The 18,282-nt window shown below is 38.2% G+C and overlaps 1 long non-coding RNA gene across 1 annotated transcript in view; it reads right to left on the reverse strand.

Annotated features, from left to right (window-relative positions):
- Window positions 1–2,075: 2,075 nt before the first annotated feature.
- LOC149126755 (uncharacterized) overlaps window positions 2,076–18,282 on the reverse strand; it is a 41,302-nt gene continuing 25,095 nt past the window's right edge. Inside the window, exons 2-4 of the long non-coding RNA XR_016233475.1 lie at window positions 7,159–7,216; window positions 2,860–2,892; window positions 2,076–2,268 (exon numbers count right to left, since the gene is read on the reverse strand). This is a non-coding gene — a long non-coding RNA (uncharacterized LOC149126755). The remainder of the gene's footprint in view (window positions 2,269–2,859; window positions 2,893–7,158; window positions 7,217–18,282) is intronic.

Genomic DNA, 18,282 nt, shown 5'->3' on the forward strand with positions numbered 1-18,282 from the left:
ATGCCTTCAGGAACTCCTAGAACCCGAATGTTGGGTTTTTTAATAGTATCCTGAAGATTCCTGACAATATGTTTTAGATTTCTAATTTCCTCTTCTTTTCTTTGTTCTGACTGTATCCTTTCCTGTTCTCTGTCTTCTAAGTCCGATATTCTCTCTTCTTCTTCACCCATTCTGTTTGTAAGGCTCTCTATTGTGTTTTTCATTTGATCTATTGAATTCTTCACTTCATTATGATTTCTCGTCACTATTACAGTTTCCTGTTGTACTAGTTGTTTCGTTTCATTTTGATTCCTCCTTTTATTTCATTTTCACGAGAGAGATTTTCTACCTTGTCCATTAATGATTTCTGTAGTTCAAGAATTTGTTTTTGAGAACTTCTTAATGTTCTTATCAATTTTTTGAGATCTGCTTCTTGCATTTCTTCTATCTCATCATCTTCATAATCTTGAATTGGGGTGTCTTTTTCATTTGGGGGCATCATGGTGACTTCCTTGTTTTTATTATCTCGGTTTTTGCATTTGTTATTTGGCATATTGGAGATATTTGGTTTCTTCACTGTGGTGCTTTTTCTTGTTATACTATGACTCTAGATTAAGTGGACTGTATGTTTTTGATGGAGCCTTAGAGGCTTGAGATGGGTGTGGCCTGAGAGCTCTGTTTGGTGTGCCAAAGGTGACACTCCCAGGTTAGGCGTGATAGATCTCTCTCTCTCTCTTTCTTTCTTTTTTTTTTTTTTGATTCAAAAGGGAAGTAATTCCACACAGCTGAATGAAGTTGGAGGTAGTTAGTAGGCAAATGATACACCCACAGGAGCCAGAGCTTGGAAGCTCTTTCCCAAGGACCACACAGGGAATCTGTTCTGCCCTCAGAGTGGGCTCAAATTCTCCTTCAGTCTCCCACTGGGTTGCCAAAGTTATGGAATTGTAGCGTCTCTGGAGAGTACTCACGTGAATTCTGTGAGTTCTCTCCCTCACCGTCTCTGTTTTCACAGTTTCAGTTCAGTAGCACCACAAATTTACAAGGTCCTAATCTCCTGTTAATTCGCCCCACCAAGAGTCAGGTTTTTCTGCTAGGCTCAGGGCCGGTGCAGACCTGAGGTCGCTCTGCTTATGACGTATGTCCAAGATGGCACCTGCTCTTTGTCTTGCTCGCCCTTGAGAGGTGAGCGGAGAGAGAGAAGCCCGTGTCCGTACCAGTCACCTTTTTTTTTTTCTCTCTCTCTCTTCCAGTAAGCCTGGTGAACTTTCCCCCTCGGGGATCGTTCCCTCTAGTCTCCTCTCTCCGCTTGCCTGCCGGTGTCTCGGGCTATTGAGGTTTGGCTCCCCTCGCGTTCCAGCGCTGGTGTGTTGAGTCTGCCAGTGGTGTCCCGAATTGTGGCTCCCACGCTCTCCACGCAGATCCACTGTGAATCACGCTTTCCGGAAGAGTTTCTTCTGCTGTTTCCTCCCCTACTCTTCCTTGAACCTGCAGTATCTCCACTTTTATTAAACTGTCTCTCCCCGGACTATCAGTGTGCTCCCTTCCTATTCCGCCATCTTGCCTCCTCTGAGAAATAGACATTCTTACAAAGAAGATTTACAAATGGCTAATTACCACACAAGATTGCCAACATTGCTTATCATTGGGCGAATGTTAGTAGCAATCATAGTGAAATACCACTTTGTATCCAATGTCCATTATAAAGCAAGTGCGCATAATATCAGAGAAATGAAATTATCATGCAGTACTGGTGCAAATGTAAAGTGATGCAGATAATATGGACCACAGTACTGAAGACCTCCTGATGGTGTTCACTTTCTCACTCAGAAAGTTCAGAAGCAGTGCAGGACATCAGAAAGAAAGAGTGTGGAAATGTTTTGATGGACTCCATCTTCTTTTAAAACTGTCCGTATCCAAACAATTCTGAGACCTAACAGGATTACCCCCAATTATTCCTTACTCATCTAGATAAGGCTCCAACTCTTAACACTATTGTAAGATTAAATTTCTACCTTCTTCATGTCTCAAGTTGGATTTATTCACAGTAAATGATATTAAAACCATTTCAGCATACAGTGAAGTATAATATGGTACAATATAATACAATATGGACTGACTGTAAAGGCATACCGGAACATGAAATAAGCCATTACAAAATGATAATTATTTTGTGATTCAACTTCTATGAGGTTACTAGAGGAGACAAATTCATAGATATATAGAGAATTGACTTCAATGGTCTGTGGTGGAGGGGCATAGGGATTTAGTTTCTGAGGCACAAAGTTTTACCTGGGGAGATTAAAGACAGATAGATGGATGGTGTTGATTATTGCAGAAAAAATGTGTATAGGCTTACTGACATAGACATTCACACTTTAAAATATCAAATGATAGGTTATACTTTTATCATACATAATACTTGATTTTAACAAACTAATAACCAAGTCCTCTTCCATAATCTTTTGCAATTATACATACATACATCTATTTTAATGCTAATTTAGATGTAAATTTAGATGTAACCAATGAAATAGGATGATATAACATTTAACAGTGCTTGAAAACATGACAAGCCATTTTATCAGGAGAGGGTAGAAATATACAATTTTGTATTATATCCAATTACAGAAAGAATCATATATATATACATGTGTGTATGCAAAATGTACAAGGCATATCTGAAAGTGTATCCTTATTCATTTACTTTTATTTGAAACACACACATGCAGAGAGAGAGGGAGAGAGAGAGAGAAAGAGAGAGGAGAGAGAGAGAAATAGACACAGAAATATAGAAATCCCATAATCTTCTTTACTCCACAAACACCTAAACAATGAAGGCTGTGTCAGGCTGGGTATCTTCGGGTGATGACAGAGACTCACCTTCAGTCTCCTAACATCTGTATTAGCAGGAAGCTGGAATTAGGAGCAGATTCAGGACATAAACACACACAATCTATATGGAATTCAGGTGATGACAGAGGTATATTTTCTAAAATTTTATTGATTTGTTTTCTTTTTTTTTTTATAATCCTCATGTTTATTTATCAAATATCATCAATGGGGTCTTTGACCAGCTTATAAAATAAATTTCCTTATACTGGCATACTTGGCAAAGCAGGTAAGCACAGAAAGTAACTTCAAGATTTTTCTAGAGGGGGCACACAGGTCAGCATTTGGTACATGTATGCATTACACTATTGAGCATCTTCCCACACATCATGAAAATCTGGAGGTAATTTGTGTAGCTTGAAATGTCTTCATTTTAGAATATGCACAAAAGTGCCTTATGAACTTTTCCAGGAAAGTGGCATTTTCTGTGTTCAGACTACAATTTACAACACAACTGGCTTTTGATGTACATTGATTATACTTCAAGTTCCAGAGTATGTGGGGCATAAAACCTGATTAAAGTTTTATATGACAAAAATCCCAGTCAATGTTTCTTTTAGTAAATGGCTTATTGATTTCCTCAGATTCAGTCTAATCATGCAAGAAAAAGTAGTTTCCACTCTTCTTCTGTTCTATATCCTTAATTGAGTTGAGTTTGTTTATTCGTGGACTATAGTTGTTTGGATCTCTTCTGAATGTAATTTCAAGCTGAGACAAAAATTTATTCATGCCGGCCAAAAGGGTTTGAGGACTATTTGCAACAGTGTTCTTAGATGGGACACCATCAAAAACAATGACTCGATCTGCTAGATAGGTGGCCGTGATGAAGTCATGTTCCACAACAAAGGCCGTCTTCTTTGCATGGAGTATGAAACGTTTGACAACTCGAGCTGCCATCAATCTTTGCTCAGAATCCAAATATGCAGATGGCTCATCAATTAAATAGACATCAGCAGGTTTGCCCAAGCAAAGAGCTAAAGCTACTCGCTGTAGTTCTCCAGATAATGTTTGTACCTCTTGATCAGTGATGTTTTCAATCTGCAGAGGCTTCATTACATCAGTCACAAACTGTGGATGAGTGTAAGTTTTGATTCAAATGGAGAGAGAGATGAGGGAGAGTGGGAATATTTCATTTTCCAATTAATTCCCCCCAAAATCACTTCATCCAAAAATATACCAGGATACTGAAATTTAATTTGGTCACCCATTTGGGAGGTAGGGAGTCAAATATTTTAGCCATCAACTACTGCCTCCCAGGACACATATTCACAGGAAATGGAGAAAAAGGAGAGTAGTGAGACACAAAATCAAGCAGTCTGATAGGGTATGTGGGTATTCAAAATGGCAACTTAAGCTAGTAACAAACACTCACCATCTTAGTTACCAGGAAATTATTCATGTTCTATGTATCCTTTATTTTTGTACTTGATTTTGAGTCTGGTTCACTCTCATGTGCTAACTACTGACTGCATTTCTCTACTGACTCCTAAGCCTGTCATCCCGTCTGAGGAGAGATAAAAGCTCAGCACTGAGCTAATGTATTCTTCAAGATGTTTGCCAAATTAATAATTCTCAATTTTTAAACTGAAATCAGTAGTTATTATTTATATTCTGTTTTACAAATATCAAGAGAATAGATTTACTGTAATTCAAAAACAATTCTAAGAATACAAGGATATATATATATATATATATATATATATGATTATTTCCATGTTTAGAGAGTATACTCAGATATAAACTAAATATTTCAAAACAAAAAAGCAAAAGTACTAGGATTTTAAACCAGATGACTTTAAAAATGAGAAAGTGGGAGGAGTTTAGAAAAAAAAGTCCCATTTTGATGTTTTGGCCAAGGCTAGCTCATAGTAATACCTTATACAAATAAATGGAGAAATGAATAACGAGATGTGTTCAGCATAAATTCACATTGGATAGCTACAAATAAGTATTCAATGGGGAATAGCAACTATGTTCTGAAACCTGTGGGAGAGGCTACCCTGGGAAGGAAGCAGGAATGTCATATCCAAGAGGGTCAAATCTGTAAAGAACTACAGGATGTTGTGAATGGAGAGTGTATGGAATACTTGGATGTGTAATACTGAGAATAAAGTAGAATTATATTAGCAAGGAACTGGTTTGGAAGCAAAGCAGAAAGAACTTGAACCAGCCTAAATACGGAGTGTCCACATTGTAGGCAGTGGTATAACCACAGTTCTGTCCACACTATTGTCTTTCTTAGCTTACTTCACTCACTTTGTGTCTTTTCTACCTGCCAAATACATAATTTACTTTATTGCATAAAAAAACCAAGTACAGGGGCCAGCACTGAGGCTCACTTGGTTAATCCTCCACCTGCAGCACTGGCATCCCATATGGGCACTGGCTTCTAATCCCAGTTGCTCCTCTTCCAGTCCAGCTCTCTGCTCTGGCCCAGGAGGGCAGTGGAGGGTTGCCCAAGTGCTTTGGACCCTGCACCTGCATGGGAGACCAGGAGGAAGTACCTGGCTTCTGGCTTCAGATGGGCGTGGCGTCAGCCGTGGCAGCCATTTGGGGAGTGAACCAAGGGAAGGAAGACCTTTCTCTCTGTCTCTCTCTCTCCCACTGTCTAACCCTATCTGTCAAATAAATAATAAAACAAAACACAACAAATTCAACTACAGAAAACATATAAAATAATCTTTGGCTTTGACTACACTTTATGAATAATTATGAATAATTTAGTAAAAACCACTTTCAGTAGCATAAAGTAATAATGAAGAAAGGAATGGTTTGCCTTAAGATATTATTTTGGAAAGGCAGCAACACAACATGAATCTATAGACAGGCTGGGAGAAATGTATGGAGAGCTCTTTAAGGACTTGCCATGGGAGCTGGCATTGAGAAATAACAGGTTTAGCTACCACCCGCAAGGCTCGCATCTTATATGGATGGAGCTTTCAGTCCTAGCAACTCCACTTACAATCCAAGCCTTTGAAAATGTGCCAGGGAAAGCATTGGGAGATGGGCCATTGCATTGGGTGGGAGACCCAGATGAATCTCTTGCCTCCTGGCTTTAATATTGCTTAACCTTGGCCATTGTGACTCTTAGGGGAGTGAACCACCAGATGTAAGATTCTCAGAATCATTCTCCCCTTCTTTTATTTTTGTAACTCTGTCCCCTTGAAAATAAAGCAATAAATCCTAAAAAAAAATCCCTGACTGCTGCAGATTCTGTTCCCTACACATTCCTATTCCTGCCCATGAATTCCATTCAGCCTCCAAGAAACTATTAGGAACCACACTATTCAAGAAATTCACCCACAAAAAATAATATTCAGTAATTTGTTTTCTTAACACTAGGTAAATTTTCCTAGTTTTTTTTTTAATTTTTAAAAAATATTTATTTATTTGAAAGTCAGAGTTACACAGAGTGAGGAGAGGTAGAGAGAGAGAGAGAAAGGTCTTCCATCCGATGGTTCACTTCCCAATTGGCCACAATGCCTGGAGCTGCACCAATCCCAAGCCAAGAGCCAGGAGATTCTTCCGGGTCTCCCACGCAGGAGCAGGGGCCCTAGAACTTGGGCCATACTCTACTGATTTCCAAGCACAAAGTAGAGAACTGGATCAGAAGTGGAACAGCCAAGGCTGGTGCCACGACTCAATAGGCTAATCCTCCACCTGCAGCGCTGGCACCCTGGGTTCTAGTTCCAGTCAGGGTGCCGTATTCTGTCCAGCTCTCTGCTGTGGCTTGAGAGTGCAGTGGAGGATAGCCCATGTCCTTGGACCCTGCACCCACATGGGAGACCAGGAGAGGCACATGGCTTCTGGCTTTGGAGCAGCCATTCTCACTGTCTAACTCTGCCTGTCAAACAAACAAACAAAAAGAAAAAGAAGTGGAATAGCTGGGTCTCAAACCAACACCCATTTGAAATGCCAGCACTTCAGGCCAGGGCATTAACCCACTGTGCCACATTGCTGGCCCCAACGTTTTACTAGTTCAGTGTATATTACTATGCTGGTACTAAACCACCTCTACTATATCATCGATAAGACCAATAAATACAAATTCAGGCTTTACAGTTTATAATAATTTAGGAGATTCTATGTTCCAATTTGAATAACATGATAAACATGTTACTGTTACAGCATCACAGAGACTGGCAACAAATTTGATATCAGGTTTGATATTTCTAATGCTTTATAATCATGGCAATTTTATGTTGTCAAATATTTATTTCACAATTTAATAAAATATACTCATAAAGCTGCTATATCACAATATAATGCAAACAGAAATAAACAACTTACTGGTGGTGTGTTCATTTTCTTTGGCCTTGGAAACATGTAGTAGGCATTAGGACTGTACCTGGATGAGAAGAAAAATGGAAATGTGAGAGAACTGGTGTGATTTGCTCCTAGACTCAGAGCAATATCATTATAGAAGTGAATACAAAATACCAAATTCATTAGCTGTAGAAAAAAAAAACAATCAGCTTCCCTCAGTAGTAACAGTGCTTTACACATGACAAGGGCCAAGGAAGACCTCCTTGAAAGAGCACCAACAATTATACCGATTGGCAGTGATAAGGCACAAGTAATCCTTATGTTAAAAGAAACATGTACTTGCTACTTAATTTGTTTAAAATGCTACTGCCAAGAAGCAATTTGTTATTTTAAGAATGCTTGTGAGTCAAGTTGCAAAATACCACAGAAAGAAACAAATGCTGTCACTAAAATCTACCCTATAGAAAAATACTTGGGTGATGTTAACTATTGTTCTATTACTACAAATACACTGCATGGTACTTCATATTGTTAGTTTCACTAGAACATATTTTGATGTTATACACTGAAAATTCTATAGAATATATTCTTCTTGCAACCAGGGTATTTTTGTCCACAGCTGTGTAGAAAAATGAATATAATACACATTTATTATACTATATCTTCATAGTAATTATTGCAAAAGACACTTCCTGTGGGGACCCATGAGCCGGCCATGGGCCCACATGCTAAGGCTTAGCATTGCTGACCATTTGCAATAGTTACTGCTGTGTGGATGTTTATGGTTTCTGTTGAGCTGCGATATCGGGACCTTTCCATAACCCCAGGGTTGAGTCTACAACTATGGCCTTAGGACTTCCCATACTTCTTTTCCCACTGACCAGGAGTTGAAAAAACACCAGGTGGGGCAACGATAAGCTTTCTGCTGGTTCCAAGCCGCCTGCTACATGACCAGGAGCTTGATTGGATGAAGACACGTGATCACCTTTATGGTTGGACAAGGAGTGCATGGACTGTGCGTGATCAGGCACCCGATTGGAGTGCCGCCACATGGACTGTAGCATGGACTAAGCTTGCATTACATGCTTCTGCAATGATATACTATATAAGCCATTCATGAAATTTTAATGGGCGCTTCCCCTTTCTTTTGGAGCTCCCCTTGCTCAAGGGTTTCTTTTTCTATCCTGTTTAAATAAAAGTCTGCTAAAGACTGATAAGCTGGAAGCAGTGTCGTTCCTTTGTGGGCAAGGGAACCACACCTCCCAGTTTCCAAATATTCATGTAGTTCTTCCCTAAAATGTTTCTTGGCATTCAGTGAATATAATACCAACATGATTTGAAAAGTTATATTATGAAGAAGCCTCAGAACTTCCTGTTGGAGATACAGGACCCAGGCAAAATTTCATAGCAAACCATCAGACTTGGGAATGTTAAATGTTGGGATACAAGTTAGTCTGCTGCTTGGGTAATATCATATCTAATACCAACATGCCCAGTTGTGTGATTGATATTCTGCATATTCAAGGCAGCATCCTGCTAAGATGTCTATGAGGCAGTAGTTGGTGTGTAAGCACTTGGGTTCCTACCACCCACACATTAATAAAGGATGGAGTCCTGTACCTGAACATATATGTTAATTTCTTCTGATTTAACTTTGCATGGAATTAAATTCTTCCCTTCTCATCAAGGTTATTAACATTTGATGTTGAACAAATCCACAGATACATGTAAGCTCTCCTCCATTAGAAAACAATAATAGGGATCAGGGGCAAGATTGCAGAGTAGGGAGGGAGCTTGCTGCTCTATTCTTGGGGAAGATAGTTTTTAAAAAATGGAAAGAGTGCAGATTCAGGCAAGAGTTTTGGGTAAAAAAGCAGAGGAAGCTCTTCACATTGGGGGGACAAAGTGGACCTACATGGAGGGATTCACAACTCAAAACTCCAGCAGCCAAGAGCCTCCACATCAGAGAGGAGAGTGTGGTGAGACCAGACTGCATAAGCCAAATCTATGGGTGAAAAAGCTGCAGGAAGAGCCTAGAGAGAATCTGACTTGGAGCCAATTGGGGGATAATGTACCTGCCAAACTAGAGGAGAAAAAAAAAGAGGGGGCACATTTTCTCTGTCCATATCACCCTGCAACTGCATCGTGTAAGAAAGTGATATAGAACAAGTGCCATTTTGACACATATGACAGCTGTGCTAGCTTGTGTCAGCATCTTGAAAGCGGCCAAGCAGAGAATCCTGATCTGGTGGGGAGATCTGGCAGGGGGGGTATGCTGCTTGAGACTGTGTGAGGCTTCTGTGCTAGGACTGTGTAAATACTGAGGTTGTGTGGGAGCACTCAGGGTGTCACCAGGACTTTGAGCAGTCACTGTGGGAGGCTCCACACAATCAGCATTCCCTGGTTACCAGGCAAGGGTCATTGCTGGAGAATCCAAACTTATACTGAAAACTGCACAGATCCTTTGTGTGGTCCTTGTGGCAGTGCCAACAAATAATATACCCTCTGGGGCTAGCACCCAGGCACTGGTCTCATTTGAGGAGAGCAGCTCAGATGAGTCTACACCAACAGACAAGAAGAAACCTTCCCTCTAATAAAAAAAAAGAGATTTAAGATGCCAAAATTGGTGTGTCACTTCAGACACACCCTTCACTCTGAAGCAATGAACAGAGCTCCCTGGCTACAATCACCACATGCCTTTAGGTATTTCCTAAAAGCAGACAATCTGATAATGAACACAGACATAGTCCACAGATAAAAGCTGTCACAGCAAAACAAAAACGAGTATCTCCACAAATACTAAATAACAAATGCACCAAAGAATAAGGAAAACAAAATGATGCCCCCCAAAGAACACAACACTACAATAATAGATTGTGAAGATGATGAGATTAAAAAGTATCCAGAAATAGAATTCAAAATATTGATCACAGGATTGCTTAAAAGTAATCAGAAGAAAATGCATGAACTAATAAAATCTATACATGACATGAAAGAATTTTTCTCCCATGAAATTGAGAACTTAAGGAGAAATCAAAATGAAATCTTGGAAATGAAAAAGTCAATAGAGCAAATTATAAAATGCAGTGGAAAGCCTTAACAAAAGAATCTGTGAATCAAAAGAAAGAATATCTGACTTAGAAGACAAAAAAAATGAAATCATTCAGAGAGATCAAACATAAGAAGAAATTAGAAAGTTAAAATACACTGTTGGTAATTTATAGATACTATCAAATGACCCGACTTAAAAGTTCTAGGAATTTCTGAAGTTTTGGAAAGATAGGATGGATTTGAAGGCATTTTTAATGAAATAATAACAGAAAACTCCCCTAATTTGGAGAAATAAAGGGACATTTAAGTATGAGGAGCACATAGAACTCCTAAAAGATATGACCAGAAAATATATTCACCATGATAGATTATAATCAAACTTCCCACAGTAAAACATAAAGAAAAGATTCTAAAATCTTCACAAGAGAAACACTAGATTTATTTCAGGGATCTCCAGTTAGACTCAGAGCGGATTTCTCATCAGAAATCCTACAGGCTAGGAGAATATATCACTATTATAAATGCATATGCACCTAATTACAGGGCACCTGACTATTTAAAACAAATGTTAAAGGAACAAAAGGGAGACACAGATTCAAACATAATAGTAATGGGGGACTTCAATACCCCACATTCAGGAATGGACGGATCCACCAGACAGAAATTCAGCAAGGAAACAGCAGAGGTAATCAACACTATAGACCAAATGGATCTAATACATATCTACAGAAATTTTCATCTTACAGTTCCAGAATACATATTATTCTCAGGAGTGTATGCAACTTTTTCTAGGATTGACCACATACTAGGCCATAAAGCAAACATCAGCAAATTCCAAAAAAAAAAAATCAAAATCATGCTACACTTCTTCTCACACCACAATGGAATGATGCTGGAAATCAGCAACTTAATCTCTGAAACATATGCAAACATATGGAGACTGAACAATATGCTCCTGAATAAACAGTGGGTCATAGAAGAAATTAAAATTGAAATAAAAAATTTCTGGAAACAAATGAAGCAACAACAAAATATCAAAACTTATGGTTTACAGCAAAAGCAATGTTAAGAGGAAAGTTTGTAACAATTGCTGCCTATATCAGGAAACTGGAAATACACCAAATAAATGAGCTATCAATGCATCTCAAGGATCCTGAAAATGAGCAAACCAAACCCAAAACTAATAGGAGAAAAGAAATATCAAAATTAGAGAGGAAGTTTAAAAAATGAATCCAATAAGCAATATAAAAGATCAGCAAATAAAGAGCTGTTTTTTTTTAAATAAAATTGACACATAATTGGGCAACTAACCAAAATATGCAAATTAATAAAACTAGAGATGAAAAAGGAAATGTAACAACAGACACTATAAAGTGAATAACAAGAAATTAATACAAAGAGCTGCATGTCAACAAACTGGAAACATAAATGAAATGGGCAGGCTCCTGGAAACAAACAACCTAGCTACATTGAGCAATGAATACACAGAAAACCTAAATAGACAAATTTCCAAGATGAAAATTTAATCAGTAAAAAAGACCCTCTCAATAACGAAAGGCCGAGGTCCTGATGGCTTCACTGCTGAATTTTAACAGAAATTTAAAAGAGAACTAACATCAATTCTTCCCAAGTTATTCAAAACAATTGAAAGAGAGGGGATCTTCACAAAATCTTTCTATGAACCCAGCATCACATTAATTTCTAAACGCGGAAAAAGACACAATAGAGAAAAAGAACTACACACCAATTTCCCTAATTCAAATAGATGCAAAAATCCTTAATAAAATTCTAGTCAATGGAATCCAACAATACATCTAAAGATCATTCACCCAGACCAAGTGGAATTTATCCTTGGTATGCATGGATGGTTCAATATTTGCAAATCAATCAATGTGATGCATCACATTAACAAGTTTAAGAACAAAAACCAAATGATTATTTCTATATGCAGAGAAAGCATTTGATAAAATACAACACCCTTTCATGATGAAAACTGAGGAAATTGAGTATAGACGAAAATCTCTTGACACAATCAAGGAAATTTATGACAAAAATATAGTCAGCATCCCATTGAATGAGGAAAAGTTAGAAGCATTCCCATTGTGACCTGGAACTAGACAAGGATGCCCACATTCAACATCGCTATTCAGTATAATCCTGGAAGATTTAACCAGAGTCATTAGCCAGAAAAAGAAATCAAGAGATACAAATTGGTAAAGAGAAAGTCAAACTATCTCTATCTGCAGATGACATCTGTATTTGCAGATGGATCCAAAAGACTCCTACAAGAGATTATGTGAACTCATGGAAGAGTTTGGTAATGTAGGAGGATATACAACCAATACACAGGCATTAAAACAGCCTTTGTATACACAGATTGTATACACAATGGCATGTTTTAGAAAGAACTTCTCAGATCATTCCCATTCACAATAGCACGGAGTAAATTTAAGCAACAATGCCAAAGATCTTTATGATGTGAATTATAAAACATTAAAAAAGAAATAGAAGGTAAAAAATGGAAAAAAATCCATGTTCATGAATTATAAGAAGCAATATCATCAAAATGTCCATTATTCTAAAAGCAATTTACGAATTCAATGTGATACCAATCAAAATAGCAAAGACATTCTTCTAAGATCAAGAATAATGATGAAGAAACACAGGAGACCTTGCATAGCTAAAGCAATATTATAGAACAAAAACAAAGCCAGAGGCATCAAAATAGAAGGTCTCAAGACATGCTTCAAGGCAGTCATAATAAAAGCAGCCTAGTAATGGTGAAAAAAAGATGGATAGATGAAACAAACAAAAAAACAAACAAACAAAACCACCAGAAGTCAATCCACGCATTTCAACCAACTTACATTCAAGCAAAGAGCATAAACACATCCCTGGAGTAAGGACAGTCTCTTCAGCAAGTGGTGCTGGGAAAACTGGATTTCCACATGCAAAAATATGAAGCAAAACCCCTACTTTACACCATACACAAAAATCCATTCAAAGACATAAATCTATGAGCTGATAACACCATATTATTAAAGAACATTGGGAAAGCCAGCAAGATAATTGGCTCAGGCAAAGAGTTCTTAGAAAAGAAACCAGAGGCATTGGCAATCAAAGCCATAATTAACAAATGGTATTACACTCAGAAAGTGAAGAGGCAACTGATAGAATGGGAGAAATTATTTGTAAACTATGCAGATGATGAAAGATTTATAACCAGGATATATAAATAGTTCAAGAAACTCCACAACAATGAAACCAACAACCCAGTGAAGAAATGGGCCAAGCATTTAAATAGATATTTTTCAAAATAGGAAATCCAGATGGCCAAGAGACAAATAAAAAAATATCTAGAATCACTAGCCATCAAGGAAATGCAAATTAAAACCATAGTGATGTGGCTGGCACTGTGGTGCAGTGGGTTAAATCCCTGGCCTGAAGTGCAGGCATCCCATATGGGTGCCGGTTCTAGTCCCAGCTGCTCCTCTTCCTATACAGCTCTCTGCTATGGCCTGGGAAAAATAGAATATGGCCTAAGTCCTTGGGAACCTGCACCCATGTGGGAGACCCTGAAGAAGTTCCTGGCTTCGGATCAGCACAGCTCTAGGCGTTGCAGCCATCTGGGGAGTGAACCATCAGGTGGAAGACCTCTACCTCTGTCTCTACCTCTCTCTGTAACTCTGTCTTTCAAATAAATTCAATAAATCTTTAAAAAGAACACAGTGAGGTTTGGTTTCACCTCATTCCAGTTAGAATTGCTTTCATACAGAAATCAACAAGCAGCAAATGCTGATGAGAATGCGAGGCAAAAGGTACCCCAACCCATCGCTGGTGGGAATGTAAACTTGTAAAGCCACTATGGAAGACCATTTGGAGATACCTCAGAAATCTGAATATAGACCTACCATAAGACCCAGCCATTTCACTCCTGGGAATTTACCCAATGGAAATGAAATCAGCAAATGAAAAATGTTATCTATACCTCAATGTTTATTAAAGCTGCATTCACAATAGCTAAGACATGGAATTGACCTAAATGCCCTTCAACTAAAGACTAGATAAGGAAATTACGGGATATATACTCTATTGTATACTACACAATGGATAAAAATAATGAAATCCATTCATTTGCAGCAAAATGAATGAATCTGGAAAACATACTGAGTGAAATAAGACAGTCCCAATTTACTAATACCATATGTTTTCCTTGATCTGTGATACTAAGAGAGCACCTAAAAGAAAATCCATAGGCTGGCGCCGCGGCTCACTAGGCTAATCCTCCGCCTTGCGGCGCCGGCACACCGGGTTCTAGGTTCTAGTCCCGGTCGGGGCAACGGATTCTGTCCTGGTTGCCCCTCTTCCAGGCCAGCTCTCTGCTGTGGCCAGGGAGTGCAGTGGAGGATGGCCCAAGTACTTGGGCCCTGCACCCCATGGGAGACCAGGATAAGTACCTGGCTCCTGCCATCGGATCAGCTTGGTGTGCCGGCTGCAGCAGCCATTGGAGGGTGAACCAACGGCAAAAGAAGACCTTTCTCTTTGTCTCCCTCTCTCACTGTCCACTCTGCCTGTCAAAAAATAAAAAAGAAAAAAAAAAAAAGAAAATCCGTAAAATTGAGATTGACACTTTGAGAAGCAATGACTTGAACAGCTTTGGTCTTGACTTGAGAACTTGAGAAAGAGGTTTTTTTTTTTTTTTTTTTCTATACGTCATACTATTTGTTGAACTCTTTCTTAACATTGAGTTAATCATGTGTTTTTTTTATTTAATAAATGTGAATTTACAAAGTGCAACTTTTGTATTGTTGTGGCTTCCCCTCTCAACCTCCCTCCCTCCTGCGACCCTCCCCTCTCCCACTCCCTCTCCCATCCTGCTCTTCATTGAGTTTCATTTTCAATTACCTTCATATACAGAAATCAACTTAGTATATACTAAGCAAGGATTTCAACAGACTGCCTTCACACAACCACACAAGGTATAGGGTATTGTTCAACTAGTAATGTTGTCTTTAAGTTTCATAGTAAAGCACATTAAGGACAGAGATCCTATATGGGGAGCATGTACCCAGTGACTCCTGTTGTTGATTTAACAATTGGCACTCTTATTTATGATGTCAGCAATCACCCGAGGCTCTTGCCATGAGCTGTCTAGGCTATGGGAGCCCCTTGAGTTCACCAACTCTGAACTTGTTTAGTCAAGGCCATATCACAGTGGAGGTTTATAAAGTCAATTGAAAATAAATCTCATTAAACATAATGTTTGGAATAACACAGGAAGGAGGAATTTTGTAACTGTGAAGCTCTATCGTCCTGCATACTTTCCTACAGATTACTTCCAAGGGTACAGTTTAAAATCTTGGTATGGGACCTCAAATCCCATCAAACTGGATAGTAAAAAATGTCATCTTAATTGTTAAAGTGAACATATTAAGTGTTAAATTGATAATATAGATAGGGTTACATGTTAAATGGATCATATAAATAATATGAAATTTCTGGTAATAATAAACAGAATTAAAAAGGAGAGAATATTCCAACATGGGAAGCAGTACACAGAGCAGACACATAGAATGAGAATCACATTAAATAACACTCTGTCCTCAGAATGAACCCATAAGGCATTCTGGTCAGGTTAAAGTCACATGAGAGCAATTCAAGCATCAAAAGCCAAGACAATGTGGTAAAAAATGAAGGATCTCTGTGAGAGAGGCCCCAGTGGAAAGAAGTGGCCATAAAAGAAGGATGTACTTTTTTCTGACAGGTGGAGAGTACTTCAATATTGCTTGTGGACTTGTCTAGATACTGATACAGATTTTGGATACAAAGGCTACTATAGCCTTTGTAGCTTCTATAACCTAGACAGCTCATGACAAGAGTTTTGGGTGATCACTGATCTCATACATAAGAGTGTTACCTGTTAAATTAACAACAGGAGTCACTGAGCACATACTCTCCATAAAGGACTTCTGTCCGCAATGAATTGTATTAAGAGAATTAACTGTAAAACTAGTTCTTGGTTTGTGTGTGTGTGTGTGTGTGTGTGTGTTTGTTCGTATGTGTAAATTGTTGAAATCTACTTTGTAAAAGTTGGTCTTCTATGTATAAAGTTAAATAAAAATGTATCTTAAAGGATAATGGAACTGGGAATGAGCAAGGGAGGAGGAGTGGGGTGAGAGTGGAGGAGGGAGGGCAGCATAGTGAGAAGAATCACTATATTCCTAAAGTTGTACTGATGAGATTTGTACTCATTAAATAAAATGTTTCTTTGAGATATAAAAAGAAACAAGAAGAATGATTTGTATGTGTCCTCAGTAATCGCTTCACTCTCAAGACAAAATGCATGATGCAAAAGAATTCATCTTCAACCACACACTAACAAAGTGGAACTCTAGTGGTTAAATTTTAGGGTTTCAAACTCATATTTGAAAGGCATGTGTTAAAAATAGCTGAATTCTTATTTCAGCTCAATTCACAATAGCTAAGACCTGGAATCAACCTAAATGCCCATCAACAGTAGACTGGATAAAGAAATTATGGGACATGTACTCCATAGAATACTATACATCAGTAAAAAACAATGAAATCCAGTCATTTGCAACAAAATAGAGGAATCTGGAAAACATGATGCTGAGTGAATTAAGCAAGTCCCAAAGGGACAAATATCATATGTTCTCCCTGATTGGTGACAACTAACCGAGCACCAAAAGGAAACCTGGTGAAGTGAAATGGACACTATAAGAAACAGTGACTTAATCAGCCCTTGTCCTTACTGCTGATCTACAAGTTAATACTTTCTCACTTGTAGTATTTTTTGATCTACTTAAAACTATTGGTTGAACTCTTTAATTAACACACAATTATTCTTAGGTATTTAAATTCAACTGAAAAGTGATCTCTGTTAAATGTAAGAGTGGGAATAAGAGAGGGAGGAGATGTACAATTTGAGACATGCTCAATCGGACTTGCCCCAAATGGTGGAGTTAGAAACGTGCTGGGGGATTCCAATTCAATCCCATTAAGGTGACATGTACCAATGCCATCTCACTAGTCCAACTGATCAACTTCAGTTTACAATTGATCATACTGATAGGCCTACATAAACAAGACTAGTGTCTGCTAATACTAATTGATATAATTAAAAGGGGGAGAGAACAATCCAACATGGGGCGTGGGATACACAGCAGACTCATAAAATGGCAGATGTCCTAAACAGCACCCTGGCCTCAGAATCAGCCCTTAAGGCATTCGGATATGGCTGAAGAGCCTGTGAGAGTATTTTAGGCATGAAAAGCCAAGACACGCTGGCATTAAAAAAAAAAAAAAACCCTAAATGAAAGATCTCTGTGAGTGAGATCCCAGTATAAAGAACATACCGTCAAAGAAGGAGGTACCTTTCTCTGAAAGGAGGAGAGAACTTCCACTTTGACTATGACCTTCTTGAAATAAGATCGAAGTCAGTGAACTCAAAATGCTTCCATAGCCTTGGCAACTCATGACTAGAGCCTAGGGAGATTACTGATGCCTTAAACAAGAGTGTCAATTTGTTAAGTCAACAACAGGAGTCACTGTATACTTACTCCTCATGCAGATCTCTGTCCTTTATGTATTGTTTAATGTGAATTAATGCTATAATTAGTACTCAAACAGTATTTTACACTTAATGTTCTGTGTGGGTGCAAACTGTTGAAATCTTTACTTAATATAGACTAAACTGATCTTCTGTATATCAAGATAATTGAAAATGAATCTTGATGTGAATGGAATGGGAGAGGGAGCAGGAGATGGGAGGGTTTTGGTGGGAGGGAATTTAATGGGGGAAAAGCCATTGTAATCCATAAACTGTACTTTAGAAATTTATATTTACTAAATAAAAGTTTAAAAATGGATAAATTCAAATGTGGGAACAGGTTTTATGATGATTATTACTGTATTTTAAGATACTTAAACTAGAAGCTAATATTCCTATGGCAACTTATATCTAATCCATCAAAAGATATTTGCTGTGACCTAATCAAATAATTAGTGTGTTATTCATGGGTAATATTCCAGAGTTCAGAAAACTACTATAGTACATTTACTAGAATAAAATAATGA

The sequence above is a fragment of the Oryctolagus cuniculus genome, chromosome 5, assembly GCF_051225735.1.
Source record: "Oryctolagus cuniculus isolate XC-2025 breed Fujian yellow rabbit chromosome 5, ASM5122573v1, whole genome shotgun sequence".
In the NCBI taxonomy this organism is placed as follows: domain Eukaryota; kingdom Metazoa; phylum Chordata; class Mammalia; order Lagomorpha; family Leporidae; genus Oryctolagus; species Oryctolagus cuniculus.